Raw genomic sequence first — 16,218 nt, 5'->3', positions numbered from 1 at the left:
AGTTCCCTGACCAGGGATCAAACCCAGGGCACCGGCAGTGAAAGTGCCAAGCCCTAACCACTGGACAACCAGGGAATTTCCATAACTACCGTATCTAGAAATAAATGTTTCAAGAAAGATACAAGACCAAATGAAAACTGTAGTCTTTTTGAAGGACAGAATAACGATCTAACAAATGAAAAACTATCCTTCTTTATTTGGAAAACAAAAATATCAATATTTCCCAAATATATAAATTCAGCTCAATTCCAGTTAGACTGAAACAGATTTTTCAAGTACCTCAAAGACTATGGAAACAAATAATTTGAAAAAAATGAAGTAAGAAAAAGTAGCGAGCAGCTGCAAGAGAGGGCAAGGGGGCCCACCTCATGAATACCAGTTATGAGAATAAAATTTAAAATGACTTGTATCCATCAGGGTTCTTAGTGGTAAAACCCAGAATCCCCTCTGGCTAGTTTATGCTGAAAAGGAATCTGGAAGCACAAGAGATCCAGATTCCCTTAACCTACCAGGAGTAACACCTGGCCTCATAGTCTGCTGGAGCAGAAACAACCCCCCCACCAGCTCCCATGAGGATGCCCAGACCTGAACTCCTGACTCAGCTGCTGCTGCAGGCCATGCCTCCACAACTGGGTTCTGCCCAGGCCTCCTGTTTCCCCCCTCCTTTCTTAGTGTTGGGCAGGGGCAAGGTCATATCCATGTGTGTCAAGCAGCAAGGGATACGAGACAATGAATTTTGGCTGTGTGAGCAACTCCAAGCATAAAGTATATTCAGAATTTATTGAGCATTACACCAGTGCAGTTTAATAAGTTGTCAACAAAAAGATAGTCAAATAAGTTGGAAGAACAGGATGGGGAATCCAGAGGTACATTCCTATATTCATGGGAATTCTGTATACAGTTTAAGTGGTGTTTTAGTTTTGTGGTAAAAGGTTGATTTCTTTAATAGATGGTACTGGCACAACTTATCTGACTAGAAGAAAATAAAGCTGGGCCCCATCATACCTTATATGAAAATAAATCCCAGTTGGATTAAAGACTGAAAAAAAATATTTTTTAATCTTAAAAGACAATGCAGGAAACTACATGTACAACCCAGGAATGGAGGAGATATTCTTTCTTTGTTTTTATAAAGGAAAATTTTTTTTCAGTTTCATTGAGAAATAATTGACATATATCACTTTTTATGGGAAGATGTTCTTAACCAAGAATGGGAAACCTAGAAGCTGTAAAAGAGAAGGTAGACATATTTAACTGTATACAATTTTTAAAACTTTCAAAATGCTTTATTTGGGGACCGCCCTTGTGGCACAGTGGTTAAGAATCTGCCTGCCAATGCAGGGGACACGGGTTCTAGCCCTGGTCCGGGAAGATCCCACGTGCCATGGAGCAACTAAGCCCGTGCGCCACAACTACTGAGCCTGCGCTCTAGAGCCCGCCAGCCACAACTACTGAGCCCGCGTGCCACAACTACTGAAGCCTGCACACCTAGAGCCCGTGCTCCGCAACAAGAGAAGCCACTGCAATGAGAAGCCCGCACACTGCAACGAAGAGTAGCCCCCGCTCACCACAACTAGAGAAAGCCCACGCGCAGCAACAAAGACCCAACGCGGCCAAAAATAAAATAAATTTTAAAAAATAAAAAAGAAAGACAAGTGACGAATTCACTGCTGATCAAAGATATGGAAAACGGAAGTATTTATGGTAACTTCCTCTGGAGCAGGATCTTTCTGATATGATGCTAGCTGATCACCAATGGAATTAGAGTAGCCAGCTTCCCCTAGGGTAGCTAAACTAACACACATTTTTATATCACACTCTCCATGCTGAAGCATTCTAAAGTAAATTACAGATAGCAGCTCATGAGCAAAGCTATAAACTCAAGGTATTAATATTTAGAAGTGTGATTTTTAAGGTATGAAGTATAAAAAGTTGTTCTGAGAATTGCAGAATGGGACCAAGACAAAGGTATCTAGCCTTGTTATAAAGGGGCATTTTATGTGTCCTTTGAGGCAGGAAGCAAAGGGAAATAAAACTGTAGGAGAGAATGGCTGAAGATGCACTCCCACAGAGACTCTAAGCTCAAATATGGGACAACCCTACTCCCTTCACTGGGCTTTAATGCAAACTCAGAGCAATGGGAAGTCTGTTTAAGACCGGCATGCACATATATACACCACCAAATGTAAAATAGATAGCTAGTGGGAAGCAGCCGCATAGCACAGGGAGATCAGCTCCGTGCTTTGTGACCACCTAGAGGGGTGGGATAGGGAGGATGGTAGGGAGACGCAAGAGGGAGGAGATATGGGGATGTATGTATATGTATAGCTGATTCACTTTGTTATACAGCAGAAACTAACACGCCATTGTAAAGCAATTATACTCCAATAAATATGTTAAAAAAAAAAAAAAAAAAAAAGACCCTAGGTGACAGTCGAGACCTTACAGTCAGAGTAAAAGCTGGAGAAGATAATGGTGCTGAAGAGGTACTAAGGGCATCTTTGACTCCAAGCAAATAATTTGGCTGGTAAGTGCTGAGACTGGCCCCTGCCCTCCGGCCTGGTGTGCCTACCATTGCCTATTACCACAGGGCAGGTTTAAAACCTGAAGGAGGAATCTGAAACCAATACAGACGGTAATTAGAATACAGGGCATGCTCTCAGCCCCTGCTATACAGCCCTACATCAAGGACACCCTATATCAATGACACAGGACACTTCTGCGGTTATCCGGCAGGTCAGTCAACAAGACTACAACTCCCATGAGGCTCAGCATGGCTGATTAAGGGTTCAGGGAAACAATGAGAAGTGTCCTTTGTGTCTCCACAGGACAGAGAGAGATGCTTCAAACTGGTCCACAGATAAGCTGAAAACACCGTTCCTAGCAGTGCGTGTGCAAGATGAGGAAGGCAAGTGCGAGGTGACCGAAGTGAATAAGCTTGATGGAGAGGCATCTATTTACAGTCGCAAAGGCAAACTTATCTTCTTTTATGAGTGGAGCGTCAAACTAAACTGGACAGGTACCTCTAAGTCTGGGGTGCAGTACAAGGGCCATGTGGAGATCCCCAACTCGTCTGACGAAAATAGTGTGGATGAAGTGGAGATTAGTGTGAGCCCTGTCAAGGGTGAGCCTGACATGAATCTCGTGGCCTTAATGAAGGAAGAAGGGGTGAAACCGCTAAGAGAAGCAATGGGAATTTACATCAGCACCCTGAAAACAGAGCTCACGCGGGGTATGATCTTGCCTACAATGAACGGAGAGGCAATAGACCCAGTCGGGCAGCCAGCACTGAAAACTGAGGCGCAAGGCTAAGCCTGCTCCTTCAAAAACCCAGGCCAGACCTGTTGGTGTCAAAATCCCCACTTGTAAGAACACCCTTAGAGAAACCTTCCTGACATCACCAGAGGAGCTCCATAGAGTTTTTACCACCCAGGAGCTTGTTCGGGCCTTTACCCATGCTCCTGCAATGTTAGAAGCAGACAAAGGGGGCAAGTTTCACCTGGTAGATGGCAATGTCTCTGGAGAACTCACTGATCTGCTCTGTAGATAAAAGTTAAGGCTGTAATCTCTTTGATCCCTGAGAGACATATTGTGATGAAGTGGAGGTTTAAATCTTGGCCAGAAGGGCTCTTTGCCACCATCACCTTGACCTTCATTGACAAGAATGGAGAGACTGAGCTGTGCAAGGAAGGCCGAGGCATCCCTGGCCCTGAGGAGGAGAGGACACGGCAGGGCTGGCAGCGGTACTACTTTGAGGGCCTCGAACAGACCTTTGGCTATGGCGCACGCTTATTTTAGGGCCAGCTGCAGGGGGTACAGCCCGCGGAACACTTCAGTCCGGGCCTCTCCTGACTGGGGCTTGTGACTTACAGGATTGCACCATCCCACCCAACCACTAACTTGGGGCTGGGACCCCTTCCCTTCATATATACCTTGGGTTTGTGCATGTTTTCTGTTGAGTGGGAACAGAGGGTGATTTCTCTTTTATGTGTACATAACGCTAAATAAACGTAATTCAAAAATCCAAAAAAAAAAAAGGACACAGGACAGAAATTCCAGAATTAACCGAACCCCCATAGCAACGGTTGCCATGGGCTCTCCTAATCTAACCGGACAGCCCCCCCCCCACCCCCGACTCCATATTAGGCAAAATAATCACCATGTAGTAACCTTGTAGCATCCTGACCAATCACCTAATGCCATCCTGCCAGCTGGAATTTCCTTTGTCTTGAGGCTATAAAAGTTGGCTACTAGCCCACAAAGGGGGTCGGCTTTCCCCGGTCTACCAGGAAGTCGGCCCGCTGTACTTGCCGCGCCCTCACTAACTCTGCTCTGTTCTTTGTTCTCCATAAACTCACTCTTTTCTAAAATACTTCGTGTCTGGAAATTCTTCTTCCAACCTGCACCCGGACCACGATACCCATCCCATCCCCCGACTGCCATTTTTCAAACAAGAAAGAACTAGAAAAGTGGGTTCTAGGCTGGGCTCCTGGAGGCCACCACTGGAAGCCCTGAGTTCAGGAGGACACTGCCTAAAACACAAAACGCCTTAGACGTTAGGCACTGCTTGTAAGTGGAAGACTGGGAAGAACACAGAGAGCCATCAGGAGGTGCTGGCTGAATAACTTACGTGACACGCAGTGATGGCATTCTGTGTGGCTGCAGAAAGGAATAAGGCAAATCTCCATCTCCTGATATCTCATGATCACCGGGATATATTGTTAAACAAGAAAAGTAAGTGCTGATCTTCATACCCCTAGACCTTCTGTTCCTTCGGACGCTCCACAATCTGATTCCAAACTACCTTTACCTTCGCCTCCCACTGCTCCCTGCACACACCCCTTCCTGACTGTTCTTTGCCTGCTTCACCTAGAATACCCTTCCCTGGCTACACATAGTCCGTTCCAGGCATGTGCAGCCCTATGGAACTTTCTCAGTGGAAGAAATGTCCTATATCTGTGCTGCCAAATATGGAAGCCACTAGCCACATGAGCCTATTGAGTCCCTAAAATGTGGCGAGTGCAACCGAGGGACCAAACTGATAACATAATTCAATTTATTGTATCGTATTTCCTTCTCAAGAGCCATATAGGCAGTCACTTCCAGATCAGTTTAAATCTCCTGGAATCCTTTCCTGATCTCCTCAGTCCTCATCCCTAACTCTTTTATACACACACACACAGACTGTCCTGTCCCCCTCTGCAGGGCCCTGGCCTGCATCTATACCTGTCCTGTACCTGGATCCATCGCCCACCGTATCACTGCTGCCCTGTCTTCCTCAGCCGACTCCTTTGCATTCTTTGAGACCTTCTCTGTCCATTATCTTCCTGTGCCTCCACCGTGCCATCCTCACAGTGAAAATGGGAGAGCCATTCGCTGGATAGACACTTTTCAAGTGTGACCAGAATAACTGTTAATGTCTAAACACAGAAATTTGCTCATGTGCAAATCTGCAGTTTGAACCTGCATCAGTGGAGAGTCCAATTCTGAGCTCAAAGCATAACAAAGGTGATTAAAATCTCATTTTTAGAATTTATTGAGAATTTATCTAGGTTACTCTCATTTTATGCTGCTCTTATCCTCGCATTGACTTCCAGAGAATACTGACACCAAATTGCTTTCTCAATAACACAAGTGATTTATAACTTTCCTGAGGCCTACAGTTCTATTTTGCAATGTGTGCCGTTCCTCAGTAGAAACCGATGAGAACTTTCTTTGCTCTGTAATAGTCTTTCGAATGAAAGAATTGCTTGCTCGGCAATATATTATTCAACTTTATAAGCAAAGCCTTTTATTTAATTAAACGTTTTTTATTTTGAGATAATTGTAGATTCATATGCAATTGTAAGAAATAATACAGACCCCTTCACCAGTTTCCCTCAAAGGCAATATCTTGCAAAACTCCAGCACAACGTGGCAAGCAGGAAATTGACATTGGTATGACTCAACATCTGATTCAGATTTCCTCAGTTTTAGATGCCCTTCTGTGTGTGCATTTAACACTATGCAATCTAATCACACGTAGATTTGTGTAATCAGCACCAGTTAAGCTACACAACAGCCCCGTCTCACAATGTTCCCCTTCTACAATCACACACACTTTCCCAGCCCCACCCCTGTCCATAACCCATGGCAACACACACTCTGTTCTTTATCTGTATAATTTTTTCATCTCAAGAATGTGATATAAATGGAATCATACAGTGTGTATCTTTGGGGATTGGCTTTTTCACTAAGCATAATTCCCTTCAGATCCATCCAAACTATTGTACTAATAGTTTATTCCTGTTGTTGTTGTTGTTTTTGTTGTGTGGCACCCCATGGCATATTTGTATACAGCTTATTTAACCATCCATCCATTGAGGACGTTTGGATTATTTCCAGATTTGCACTGTTATGAAGAAAGCTGCAGTGAACATTCGTGTACATATTTTTAGTTTTCATTAATCTGTGATAAATGCTCAGGAGTGAAATGACTGCATTGTACGGTGATTGCTTGTTACATTTTGTAAGAAACTGCTAAACTATTTTCCAGAGTGGCTATATACCACTCCCCAAAAGCAAAGCTTTTATTTATTTAATTATTTAATTTATGTATTTACTTATTTATTTTTGGCTGCGTTGGGTCTTCACTGCCGCGCGTGGGCTTCCTCTAGTTGCGGCCAGCGGGGCTACTCTTTGTTGCGGTGTGCAGGCTTCTCATTGCGGTAGCTTCTCTTGTTGTGGAGCACGGGCTCTAGGCGCGCGGGCTTCAGTAGTTGTGGCTCGCGGGCTCTAGAGCGCAGGCTCAGTAGTGGCGCACGGGCTTAGTTGCTCTGTGGCATGTGGGATCTTCCTGAACCAGGGATCGAACCCATGTCCCCTGCATTGGCAGGCAGATTCTTAATCACTGCCCCACCAGGGAAGTCCCAAAGCTTTTAAAATAAGGGCCAATTTGGAAATAAGTTCAAATTCTGTTGAAAACCACGTGTTTTATTAAAATAAATTTGCTTTAACCCAGGGAAGCTCTGGTCTCCCTATTAGATCCTGCTGCTGCATACTAGACCAGAAAATGCACTTGGGGACGGTTGATTTGGTTTGTTATCACCTAGAGCTTGATCCTGTTAGAAATAACTGAAGTGAACGTAAAGTTCTGAATAGTCATCTCCTCTGCACCCTATGGGTAGCTGATAAAAAATGTGGTGAGGCTGGTGAGTTCTGGGTTGAGAGTGATCATTAGGGATATTAGTAAAAGTAACAAAGATACTTTTTCCTGGTGAAATGTTAAGCACAGTTGAATCAAAAAAAAAAATTTATAAACTTGTCACAGAAGGACAAATACTGCATGATTCCATTCACATGAGAAATCTAAACTAGTCAAACTCAGAGAAACAGAGAGCAGAATGGTGGGTGCCAGGGGCTGAGAGAGGGGGAGATGGGGAGTTGCTGTTCAATGGGTATAAAGTTTCAGTTATGCAAGACGAGTAAGTTCCAGAGACGTGCTGTACAACACTGTGCCTATGGTCAGCAAAACTGTATAGTGCACTTAAAATTTTGTTAAGAGGGTAAATGTCAGGACTTCCCTGGTGGTGCAGTGGTTAAGAATCCGCCTGCCAATGCAGGGGACACGGGTTCGAACCTTGGCCGGGGAAGATCCTGCATACTGCGGAGCACCTAAGTCCGTGTGCCACAACTACTGCCCTCTAGAGCCCGTGCGCCACAACTACTGAAACCGGTGCTCCTAGAGCCCTTGCTCCGCAACAAAAGAAGCCACCGCAATGAGAAGCCCGTGCACCGCAATGAATAGCCCCTGCTCGCTGCAACTAGAGAAAGCCTGCGTGCAGCAATGAAGACCCAAAGCAGCCAAAAAACAAATAATAAATTAATCAATTTAAAACAAAACAAAAGTAGAGGGTAGATTTCATGTTGTGATATTTTTTGCTGGGGGTGCCACACCACATGGCATGTGGGATCTTAGTTTCCCCATCAGGGACAGAACCTGCCCCCTGCAGTGGAAGCACGGAGTCTTAACCACTGGACGGCCAGGGAAGTCCTCATGTTGTGTTCTTATCACAGAAATTAATAAGTAAATAAATAATGAAGCTCTTTCTTTGACAGAGCCTTGAAAATCAAGAACACAAGGACTTCCCTGGCGGTCCAGTTGTTAAGACTCCGAGCTTCCACTGCAGGGGGCACGGGTTCGATCCCTGATCCGGGAAGTTCCGCATGCCGCACGGTGCGGGGATGGGTGACCTATAAAAAATCAAGAAAACATACTTCTAACAGCAACATCCTTGAGAGACTGAGAATCTCTGAGGCCTGATGTTAGGTGTGCAAAGAGAAAGCACCGACACCCTACCCTTCTATTATTCACATAAGGACAAAGGGCTGGAGAATATTACAAGTCAGAGAGCTTGAAGTCATCAACAATGTAAACAGTGGTCAGTTCCAGGTAAAAGACCTTCTTGGAAAGTGTATACACACTCTCTCTATTATCATCATAAATTTAAATAGTTTATTTGCCAGAAGCTCTCTGAGAATTTGAACTCTGATGAATAAGTATTGTATAGCTTTCAACATCAATGCTGTGTAAGGCAGTAAACAACTGGCCATAATGTAGGGATGGAGCCCAAAATATTTCATCACGTAAATCACATAAAATCTAAGGTGTTTTTGCAAAATAATGAAAAACACTATTTTTTTCAGCCAATCTATACTGTCTCATAAGGCATAAAAGTAAAGATAAAGGGACTTTATCACATCTGGCCAAACCCTGGTCTGAGTAGGTGTTGAATGATCATCACAAGGCAGTTCCTTTTCAACCTCCCCCAGAAGAAGGAAACAATTCGCCTTCACTATTCCCCTCTTGCTAAATGAGAATGGGGCCTGGGCAGAGGAGGGAAGCAATCTAACTAGATTTCAGTCCCTGTTATCTCAGGGCTTGTCAGGTCTGGGCTTTCCTTGTTTGTTTGTTCTAGGAAATTGTGTTTACTCATTGCATGTTTGTACTAGGAAATTGAGTTTTCTACTATTTAACTCACTCTCTGTGCCTTCACCAATCTCTCTTTTTTAAAATTTATTTATTTATTTAGTTAGTTATTTTTGGCTGTGCTGTGTCTTCTTTGCTGCACGCGGGCCCTCTCCAGCTGCGGAGAGTGGGGGGGCCACTCTTCACCCCGGTGCGCGGACCTCTCACTGCGGTGGCCTCTCTCCTAGCAAAGCACGGGCTCCAGGTACACGGGCTTCAGTAGTTGTGGCATGCGGGCTCAGTAGCTGTGGCTTGAGGGTTCTAGGAGCAAGCACAGGCTCAGTAGTTGTGGCACAAGAGCTCAGCTGCTTCATGGCACGTGGGATCCTCCCGGACCAGGGCCCGAACCCACGTCCCCTGCATTGGCAGGCGAACTCTTAACCACTGCGCCAACAGGGAAGTCCTGCCTTCACCAATCTCTTTAAAGTTGACTTGGCCAGTAGGAAAGCTATTCAGATCTTCTTGAAGTTAGGAAAATTGCACCAGATTTCATCCACGTACCAATTTTGAAACATGGAAAGATAAAGAGTGATTATAATTTTATTATTTATTTATTTATTTATTTGGGTGTGCCGGGTCTTAGTTGTAGCATGTGGGCTCCTTAGTTGCGGCTCACTGGCTCCTTAGTTGTGGCATGTGAACTCTTAGTTGCGGCATGCATGTGGGATCTAGTTCCCTGACCAGGGATTGAACCCTGGCCCCCTGCCTTGGGAGTATGGAGTCTTAACCACTGGACCACCAGGGAAGTCCCAGTAAAGAATAATTATAGCAGAAAGGTTTTTAAAACACAGTTTAGAATTTGGACTTAATAGCACATCACACATTTGATTGTTCTTACAACAAAAGCACCATCAGTAAAATACACTTGCTGATGGTAGGATGGAGTATGAGTTGATTCCAAGTCCACAAATCTCAGATCTTATTCTTAGTCATAGCTATCATGTATGCAACATCTATTTCATAGCAGGGGCTTTATGTTTGCTATCTCAGATGCTCACAAAAGCTAACTTAAGGAACTTTAAGTAATAGTCTCAAATCCCAGAGAGTCTGTCCAGCTGTGAGGGCTCAAGGAATTGAACCGGCATCTCAGGCATCTTGCTAACTCAGTATTTTTCAAGCCAGTGTTGTGTGACCACTGTATGGGACTTACTAGTTGAATCTCAAAATTGTGTTCCAGAGTCAAAGTTTAGGAATTCCAGAATACTGTATCCTCCCTTTGTAGTCTGCCATTCATATCAGCATATTAGAGTTTCAGAGAAACGTTGCATTTAAAAAAAGTGTTTAAAACTCTGTTTCACTTAGTTGTCCCCAAATATGTTTGGACTTGGAACTCTTTTTTTTTTTTTTTTTTTTCAAGGAATTACTGGTCACATCCTGGAAACTTACTGTAATTGCTGTTGAGTTGACTTCTACTGAGGAATCGACTACTGAGGCCTCCAGCTGAGGACCAAAGGACATTAAGTACCACGCATTCTAAGGGGAATGGCCATCACCAGGGCACTGTTCTGGTCCCTGCCCTCCCATCAAGTCAATCCCCGAAGCCCACCCAAGAAGACTGGGGAGGGGAGTTGGGAAGAGTCACAAGAGAAGAAAGCTGTTGGCTCAGAGCAGGCTTTCCCTGCCCTCTTTGTGAGGTGGATGGTGGAGGTCCTTCACCACCACCCCAGCCAAACGAAGAGGAGCTCCCAGAGAAACACTTCTGAAGATTTGGGTCCCTGTACTGCACCAGGAGGCCATTGACACAAACAAGTCAGTGATGGCAGAAAAAGCAGAGAAAACCCCTTGTCAGGGTTCTCTAGAGAAACAGAACCAGCAGAGTGTGTGTGTGTGTAACTGTGTGGGAGGGTCTCATCCAATCGGTTGACGGCCTTAAGGGAAAAAATATATATATGCGCCTTCTAAAATAATTTTTTAAATTAAGACTTCATGTTTTAGGGACTTCCCTGGTGGTCCAGTGGGTAAGACTCCGAGCTCCCAATGCAGGGGTCCCCGGTTCGATACCTGGTTGGGCAACTAGATCCCCCATGCATGCTGCAACTAAGAGAGTCCATGTGCTGCAACTAAGACCTGGCCCAGCCAAAATAAATAATACATAAATAAATAAATTTTTTTTAAAAGACTTCATTTTTTAGAGACATTTTAAGTTTATGGCAAAATTGAGCAGAAAGTATAGAGATTTCCCATATACTCCCTGTCCCCCATATACTCCCTGCCCCCCTATTATCAACATATTATATATTTCCCATATACTTCCTGCCCCCCTATTATCAACATCTCCCACCAGAGTGGCACATTTACTCGGGGAGGACAAGGGATACTTAATTATCACCCAAAGTCCACAGTTTCCCTTTAGGTTCACTCTGGTGTTATACATTATACGGGTTTGGAGACACATACGACATTTCTCCACCATTACAGCATCATACAGAGAATTCTCACTGCCCTAAAAATCCTCTGTGCTCTGCCTGGTCATCCCCCACCCCCAAACCCTGGCAACTACTGATCTTTTTACTGTCCCCATAGTTTTGCCTTTGCCAGATATCATAGAGTTAGAATCATACAGTAGGTAGCCTTTTCAGATTGGTTTCTTTCAATTAGGAATATACATTTAAGCTCCTCCGTATCTCTTCATGGCTTGATAGCTCATTTCTGAGAGAGAGAGAAATTTATTTTAAGGAATTGGCTCATGCAGTTGTGGGAGGTGGCAAGTCTGAAATTGGCAGTGCATGCTGGCAGGCTGGAAATCCTGCAGAAGAAGTCAATTTGCAGTCTTGAGTCCAAAGGCAGTCGGGAAGCAGAATCCTTCCTCTTGAGGGGACCTCAGTCTTTGCTCTTAAGACCTTCAAATGATTGGATGAAGCCCATCCACATTATGGAGGGTAATCTGCTTTACTCAAAGTGCACTGATTTAAATGTTAATCACAACTAAGCGTTGCCTTCACAGCAACATCTAGACTTGTGTTTGACCAAATAACTGGCACCATAGCCTAGCCGAGGTGACACATAAAATTAACCATCACAACCCCCAGGAGAGGATCAGCAATCAGAAAAAGACTCAGAACCTGTCTCTCTCGCAGCTGGCTACCCTCACACATTGTGGAAATTGGAGTAGGGAAGGGCGGGGAATCCCCAAGGTAGATCGCAAGCCCCCTCCTCCACTCCAGGTGGGAGAGGAAAGAAGTGAAAGCACAGAACAATCTCCATCTACCTCCACACCCGCAAGCCATAAGCCTGGTGAGTGCTTGGGGGTGGGGAGAGGAAGTGGAGGGAACAAGGGATAAAGTCTATCATCATCATCATCATCTTCATCATTATTATTGCCATGCCTCGCGGCATGCGGGATCTTAGTTCCCTGACCAGGGATTGAACCCAGGCCCTCCTCAGTGAAAGGGTGGAGTCCTAACCACTGGACCGCCAGGGAATTCCCAAGTAAAGTTTAAACAGGAGCTATAAATGAGACCGGACTTTTATTTCTGAAAGTGACTGTGAAATGATGGAACCTTCCAGGGATGTCTCTAAAGGACAGGAAAGGAAGATTCAACAGAAAATGGATCAAGGAAGTCATGGATGGAGCAAAAGAAACCATTCTGTGTTTAGATCCCACTGCTCTGACACTAATGCATAAAAATGGCGGTATCTTATTTGAGAGACTCAATTTCATGTTTTTTGTTTGTTTCTTTCTTGGTCACACAGTGCAGCACATGGGAAACTTAGTTTCCCAACCAGGGATCGAACCCGTGACCCCTTCGGTGGAAGCTCGGAGCCCTAACCACTGGACCGCCAGGGAAGTCCTTCAATTTCATGTTTATACTCCATTTGCATTGACACCATTAAACTGGTAATATATTGTCTGAGAGACCCCCAAGTTAGGACACACTGCTTTAATTCACTTCTGTCACCATTACCATAAGAAAGGCAGATGAGCAGAGAAAAACATTTTTGAAAAATGTATATAAATGATTTAAAATAGAAAAATATTACTTTTATTCCAATAACTAGTTGGAGGTGTACTTATTTTCTCAGATATCAGGCTTAGGAAAAATGTCTTTAAAGAATCTGTACAGAGAGGTGATGGTGGCTGGGGGTTTTCATGCCATGCCAGACCTTAAACCTGACGCTGTGGGACCAGGAGAGAAAATACTATGTGATGCTGCATGGCTCAACTCACTCTAAAAACCTCTTCTGCATAAATTTCTACAATATCCAAAGTTCAAAGGAAAACAGTACAGAGTGTTACAAAGATACATTCCAGGAAAGAGAATTAGAATTTATATCCAGCTCGGGACTTCCCTGGTGGTGCAGTGGTTAAGAATCCACCTGCCAATGCAGGAGACGAGGGTTCAAGCCCTGGTCCAGGAAGGTCCCACATGCCGCGGAGCAGCGAAGACCAAGCTCCACAACTACTGAGCCTGCGCTCTAGAGCCCGAGAGCCACAACTACTGAAGCCGGTGCGCCTAGATCCCATGCTCCGCAACAAAGAGAAGCCACCGCAATGAGACGCCCACACACCACAACAAAGAGTAGCCCCCACTCGCCGCAACTAGAGAAAGCCTGCGCGCAGCAACGAAGACCCAATGCAGCCAAAAATTAATTATTTAATTAATTTTTAAAAAAGAATTTATATCCAGCCCTTATTATACAATTGTTCATTTCTTTAGGGCTGTAAAACTTAAAAGGGAAGAATGACCAAGTAACATTTTAAAGAGGAAACTGGGATGATAATGAGGACATTTAAAATCTCCCGCTTTATCCTTCTTGTTTCAACCAGCGGCTCGATTGAGATCTATTGAATACTTACTGTAAAAGGCATAGAATTAAACTCTGAAGGAAAGAGGAAGGTGAGCCCAGCAAGGCTCAGATCTGCTGCCAGGAATTTATTCTAAACATAGTACTGAATAAACAGCCACGTCTGTTTAGCTCAGTGCTGTATCTTTGGCACCTAGAACTAGTAATTAGCCTGATTCAGGTGCTCAAAAAATTTTTTTCAGTGACTACATATATAAAGGGATCCATGTCACATGTGTTACCCATGTTATAAAGAAGGTATGCTTAAGCTAACGATGCAGACCTGTGTCGCCTCTGTTCCTAACTTAACAGTCAACAGCTCCACTTTCCTTCTGCAGTGCTGAGCACCTCCAATGTTCAAGGCGCTATGTTAGGTGCAGGGATACAGCAGTCAGCAAGGTACCATCACAAATCAATCCCTCATCTTACCAACTTGCCCTTAAAGAGACATCACAGAAGTAAGCAGGTAATGGTGGGACAAGAAGATAAAGGTGAGCTCAGGCCAGGACAGCACAAGTCACCATGACAGAGCCCGATTTATTTGGGACAGCACTGCGCCCTCCCAGCCTCCTCTGGAGCTAGTTGTGGGGAGCAGACTAGTTAGTACCCTGCAGTGGTATGTAGGCCAGGGAAGGCTGATTGAAGGGATCTGACTTACTTTGTGATTTGTGTCTGGGTCTTAGTTTATAAAGGATACTGAGCGATGACGTGGAGAGGCTAATGCCGTTGGAAGAAGAACTTACTACTCACAACTCCCAAGAGGCGGGGGCACAACATGCCACCAGGGCCATGTGGAGAAGTACCAGTTTCAGTCAGGATGCAGAAGCAGGAGCAAGGGGAAAGCACAGGCCACAGCCTTTATTGTGTTTTCCTAGGGAAAGGCAAGCTTAATGTTGGCTCCTTGAATAATTCCAGTGGGCTTTGGGGCATAAGGGCTGTCCTTAGTTGTCTGGCACCTGGCCCCGGGTTGATTAGGGCAGGGGAAATGTTGGCTTGGTGTGTGAGAGTGAGATAAAGGAAATGGTTCAGAGTGGATCACAGGGGAGATGCAAACAACCTCGGCCGTTAGTTTTGTCTTATGATTAATGGATGCCAGTTAGACAAATACAAAATCTAAAAGGCTTCACCTGCAACGTGGACACGATGGCTGGAACAGTCAGCCTGGACCATGACGTGATCCATGCTAGCACAGGGGGTACAGAAAGGAGCCTGGGTCCCCAGTGACTGCAAAGCTGCCAAACTGCCCTGGACCGTCTATCTCCACATTCATGTCACACGAGAGAGAAATCGAACTTCTACCCTGTTAAGCCACAGTAGTCAGGCCTCTGTAATGAGCAGCCAAAAATCATCCTAAGGATAAAGGCGCCTAAGTCAAATAGGGTAAATCAGAGAAGACTTGCCTGAGGAGGTAACATCAAAGGCAAGACGCTGGCAGACAAATCAAAGAGGTGGGGAAGAGTGTTGGTTAGGGGGACCAGCGAGAGTGAAGAAGGCCCGGGGAGGGAAGGTGTGCCTCATGCAGGGGCGAAGGAAGCGTGTGTGGCTGAGTGGACAGTGCAGCTCACTGGAGCCCGGAGGGCAGGGCAGGGGTGCGAGCGGCGATGAGCGAGGAAGCCGGGGAGACAGCTGGGCAGAATCATAAGGAAGACCTCGGATGCCGGGTTAAAGGGCTTAGCTTTAATGATGGTAGGAGGCCATCAAAGGCTTTCCAGCACGGGAGTGACATGACCAGATCTGCTGATCTTTCTGGCTGTTGTGTGGAAAACAGATCAGAGAAGGGAGCTAGCTGAATGCAAGGAGAGGTAGGTAGGAGGCTGCTCAGGGGAACCCACTCATCCTGGTTTGCCAAGGACTCTCCCAATTTTAGCACTGGGAGTTCTGCATTCCAGGAACCTCTCTCTCCACCCACTATCCCGGGCCAGCAGGGACAGCTGGTCACCCTAAGGCTGCTGCATGAGCCCAGGTGAGAACTACGGCGGTAGGGACGAGGATGCAGGGATGGTTCCAGGTTACTGCACAGTGAAACGAACGCCACCTATCTGCTCTTGCTCAGACAGAGCTCCCGCACTCAAAAATCACATCGTATTGCAGACATAAAAAAGCACGAAATAATGCCATTTGCAGCAACCTGGATGGATTTAGAGATGATCATACTAAGTGAAGTAAGTAGCACAGAGAAAGACAAATACCATAGGATATCACTCATACGTGGAATCTAAAAAATGATCCAAATGAACTTATTTACAAAACAGAAACAGACTCACAGACATAGAAAACAAACTTATGGTTACTAAAGGAGAAGGGGGGAGATAAATTAGTTTGGGATTAACAGACACATACAAGTGTATATAAAATGGATAAACAACAAGGTCCTACTGTATAGCCAGGGAACTATAGTCAATATCTTGTAATAACCTATAATGGAA

The 16,218-nt window shown here is 44.9% G+C and overlaps 1 pseudogene across 1 annotated transcript; it reads left to right on the top strand.

The window, feature by feature from the left end:
- Positions 1-3,001: 3,001 nt before the first annotated feature.
- Positions 3,002-9,797, top strand: LOC309615127 (activator of 90 kDa heat shock protein ATPase homolog 1 pseudogene; annotated as a pseudogene). Its single transcript has one exon. The product of its transcript is annotated as an activator of 90 kDa heat shock protein ATPase homolog 1 pseudogene (transcript).
- The last annotated feature ends 6,421 nt before the right edge of the window (positions 9,798-16,218 follow it).

Source organism: Balaenoptera borealis (genome assembly GCF_965194805.1).
Source record: "Balaenoptera borealis genome assembly, chromosome: 17".
NCBI classification, from domain to species: Eukaryota; Metazoa; Chordata; class Mammalia; order Artiodactyla; family Balaenopteridae; genus Balaenoptera; species Balaenoptera borealis.
This window is presented reverse-complemented; position numbering and strand designations above follow the sequence as displayed.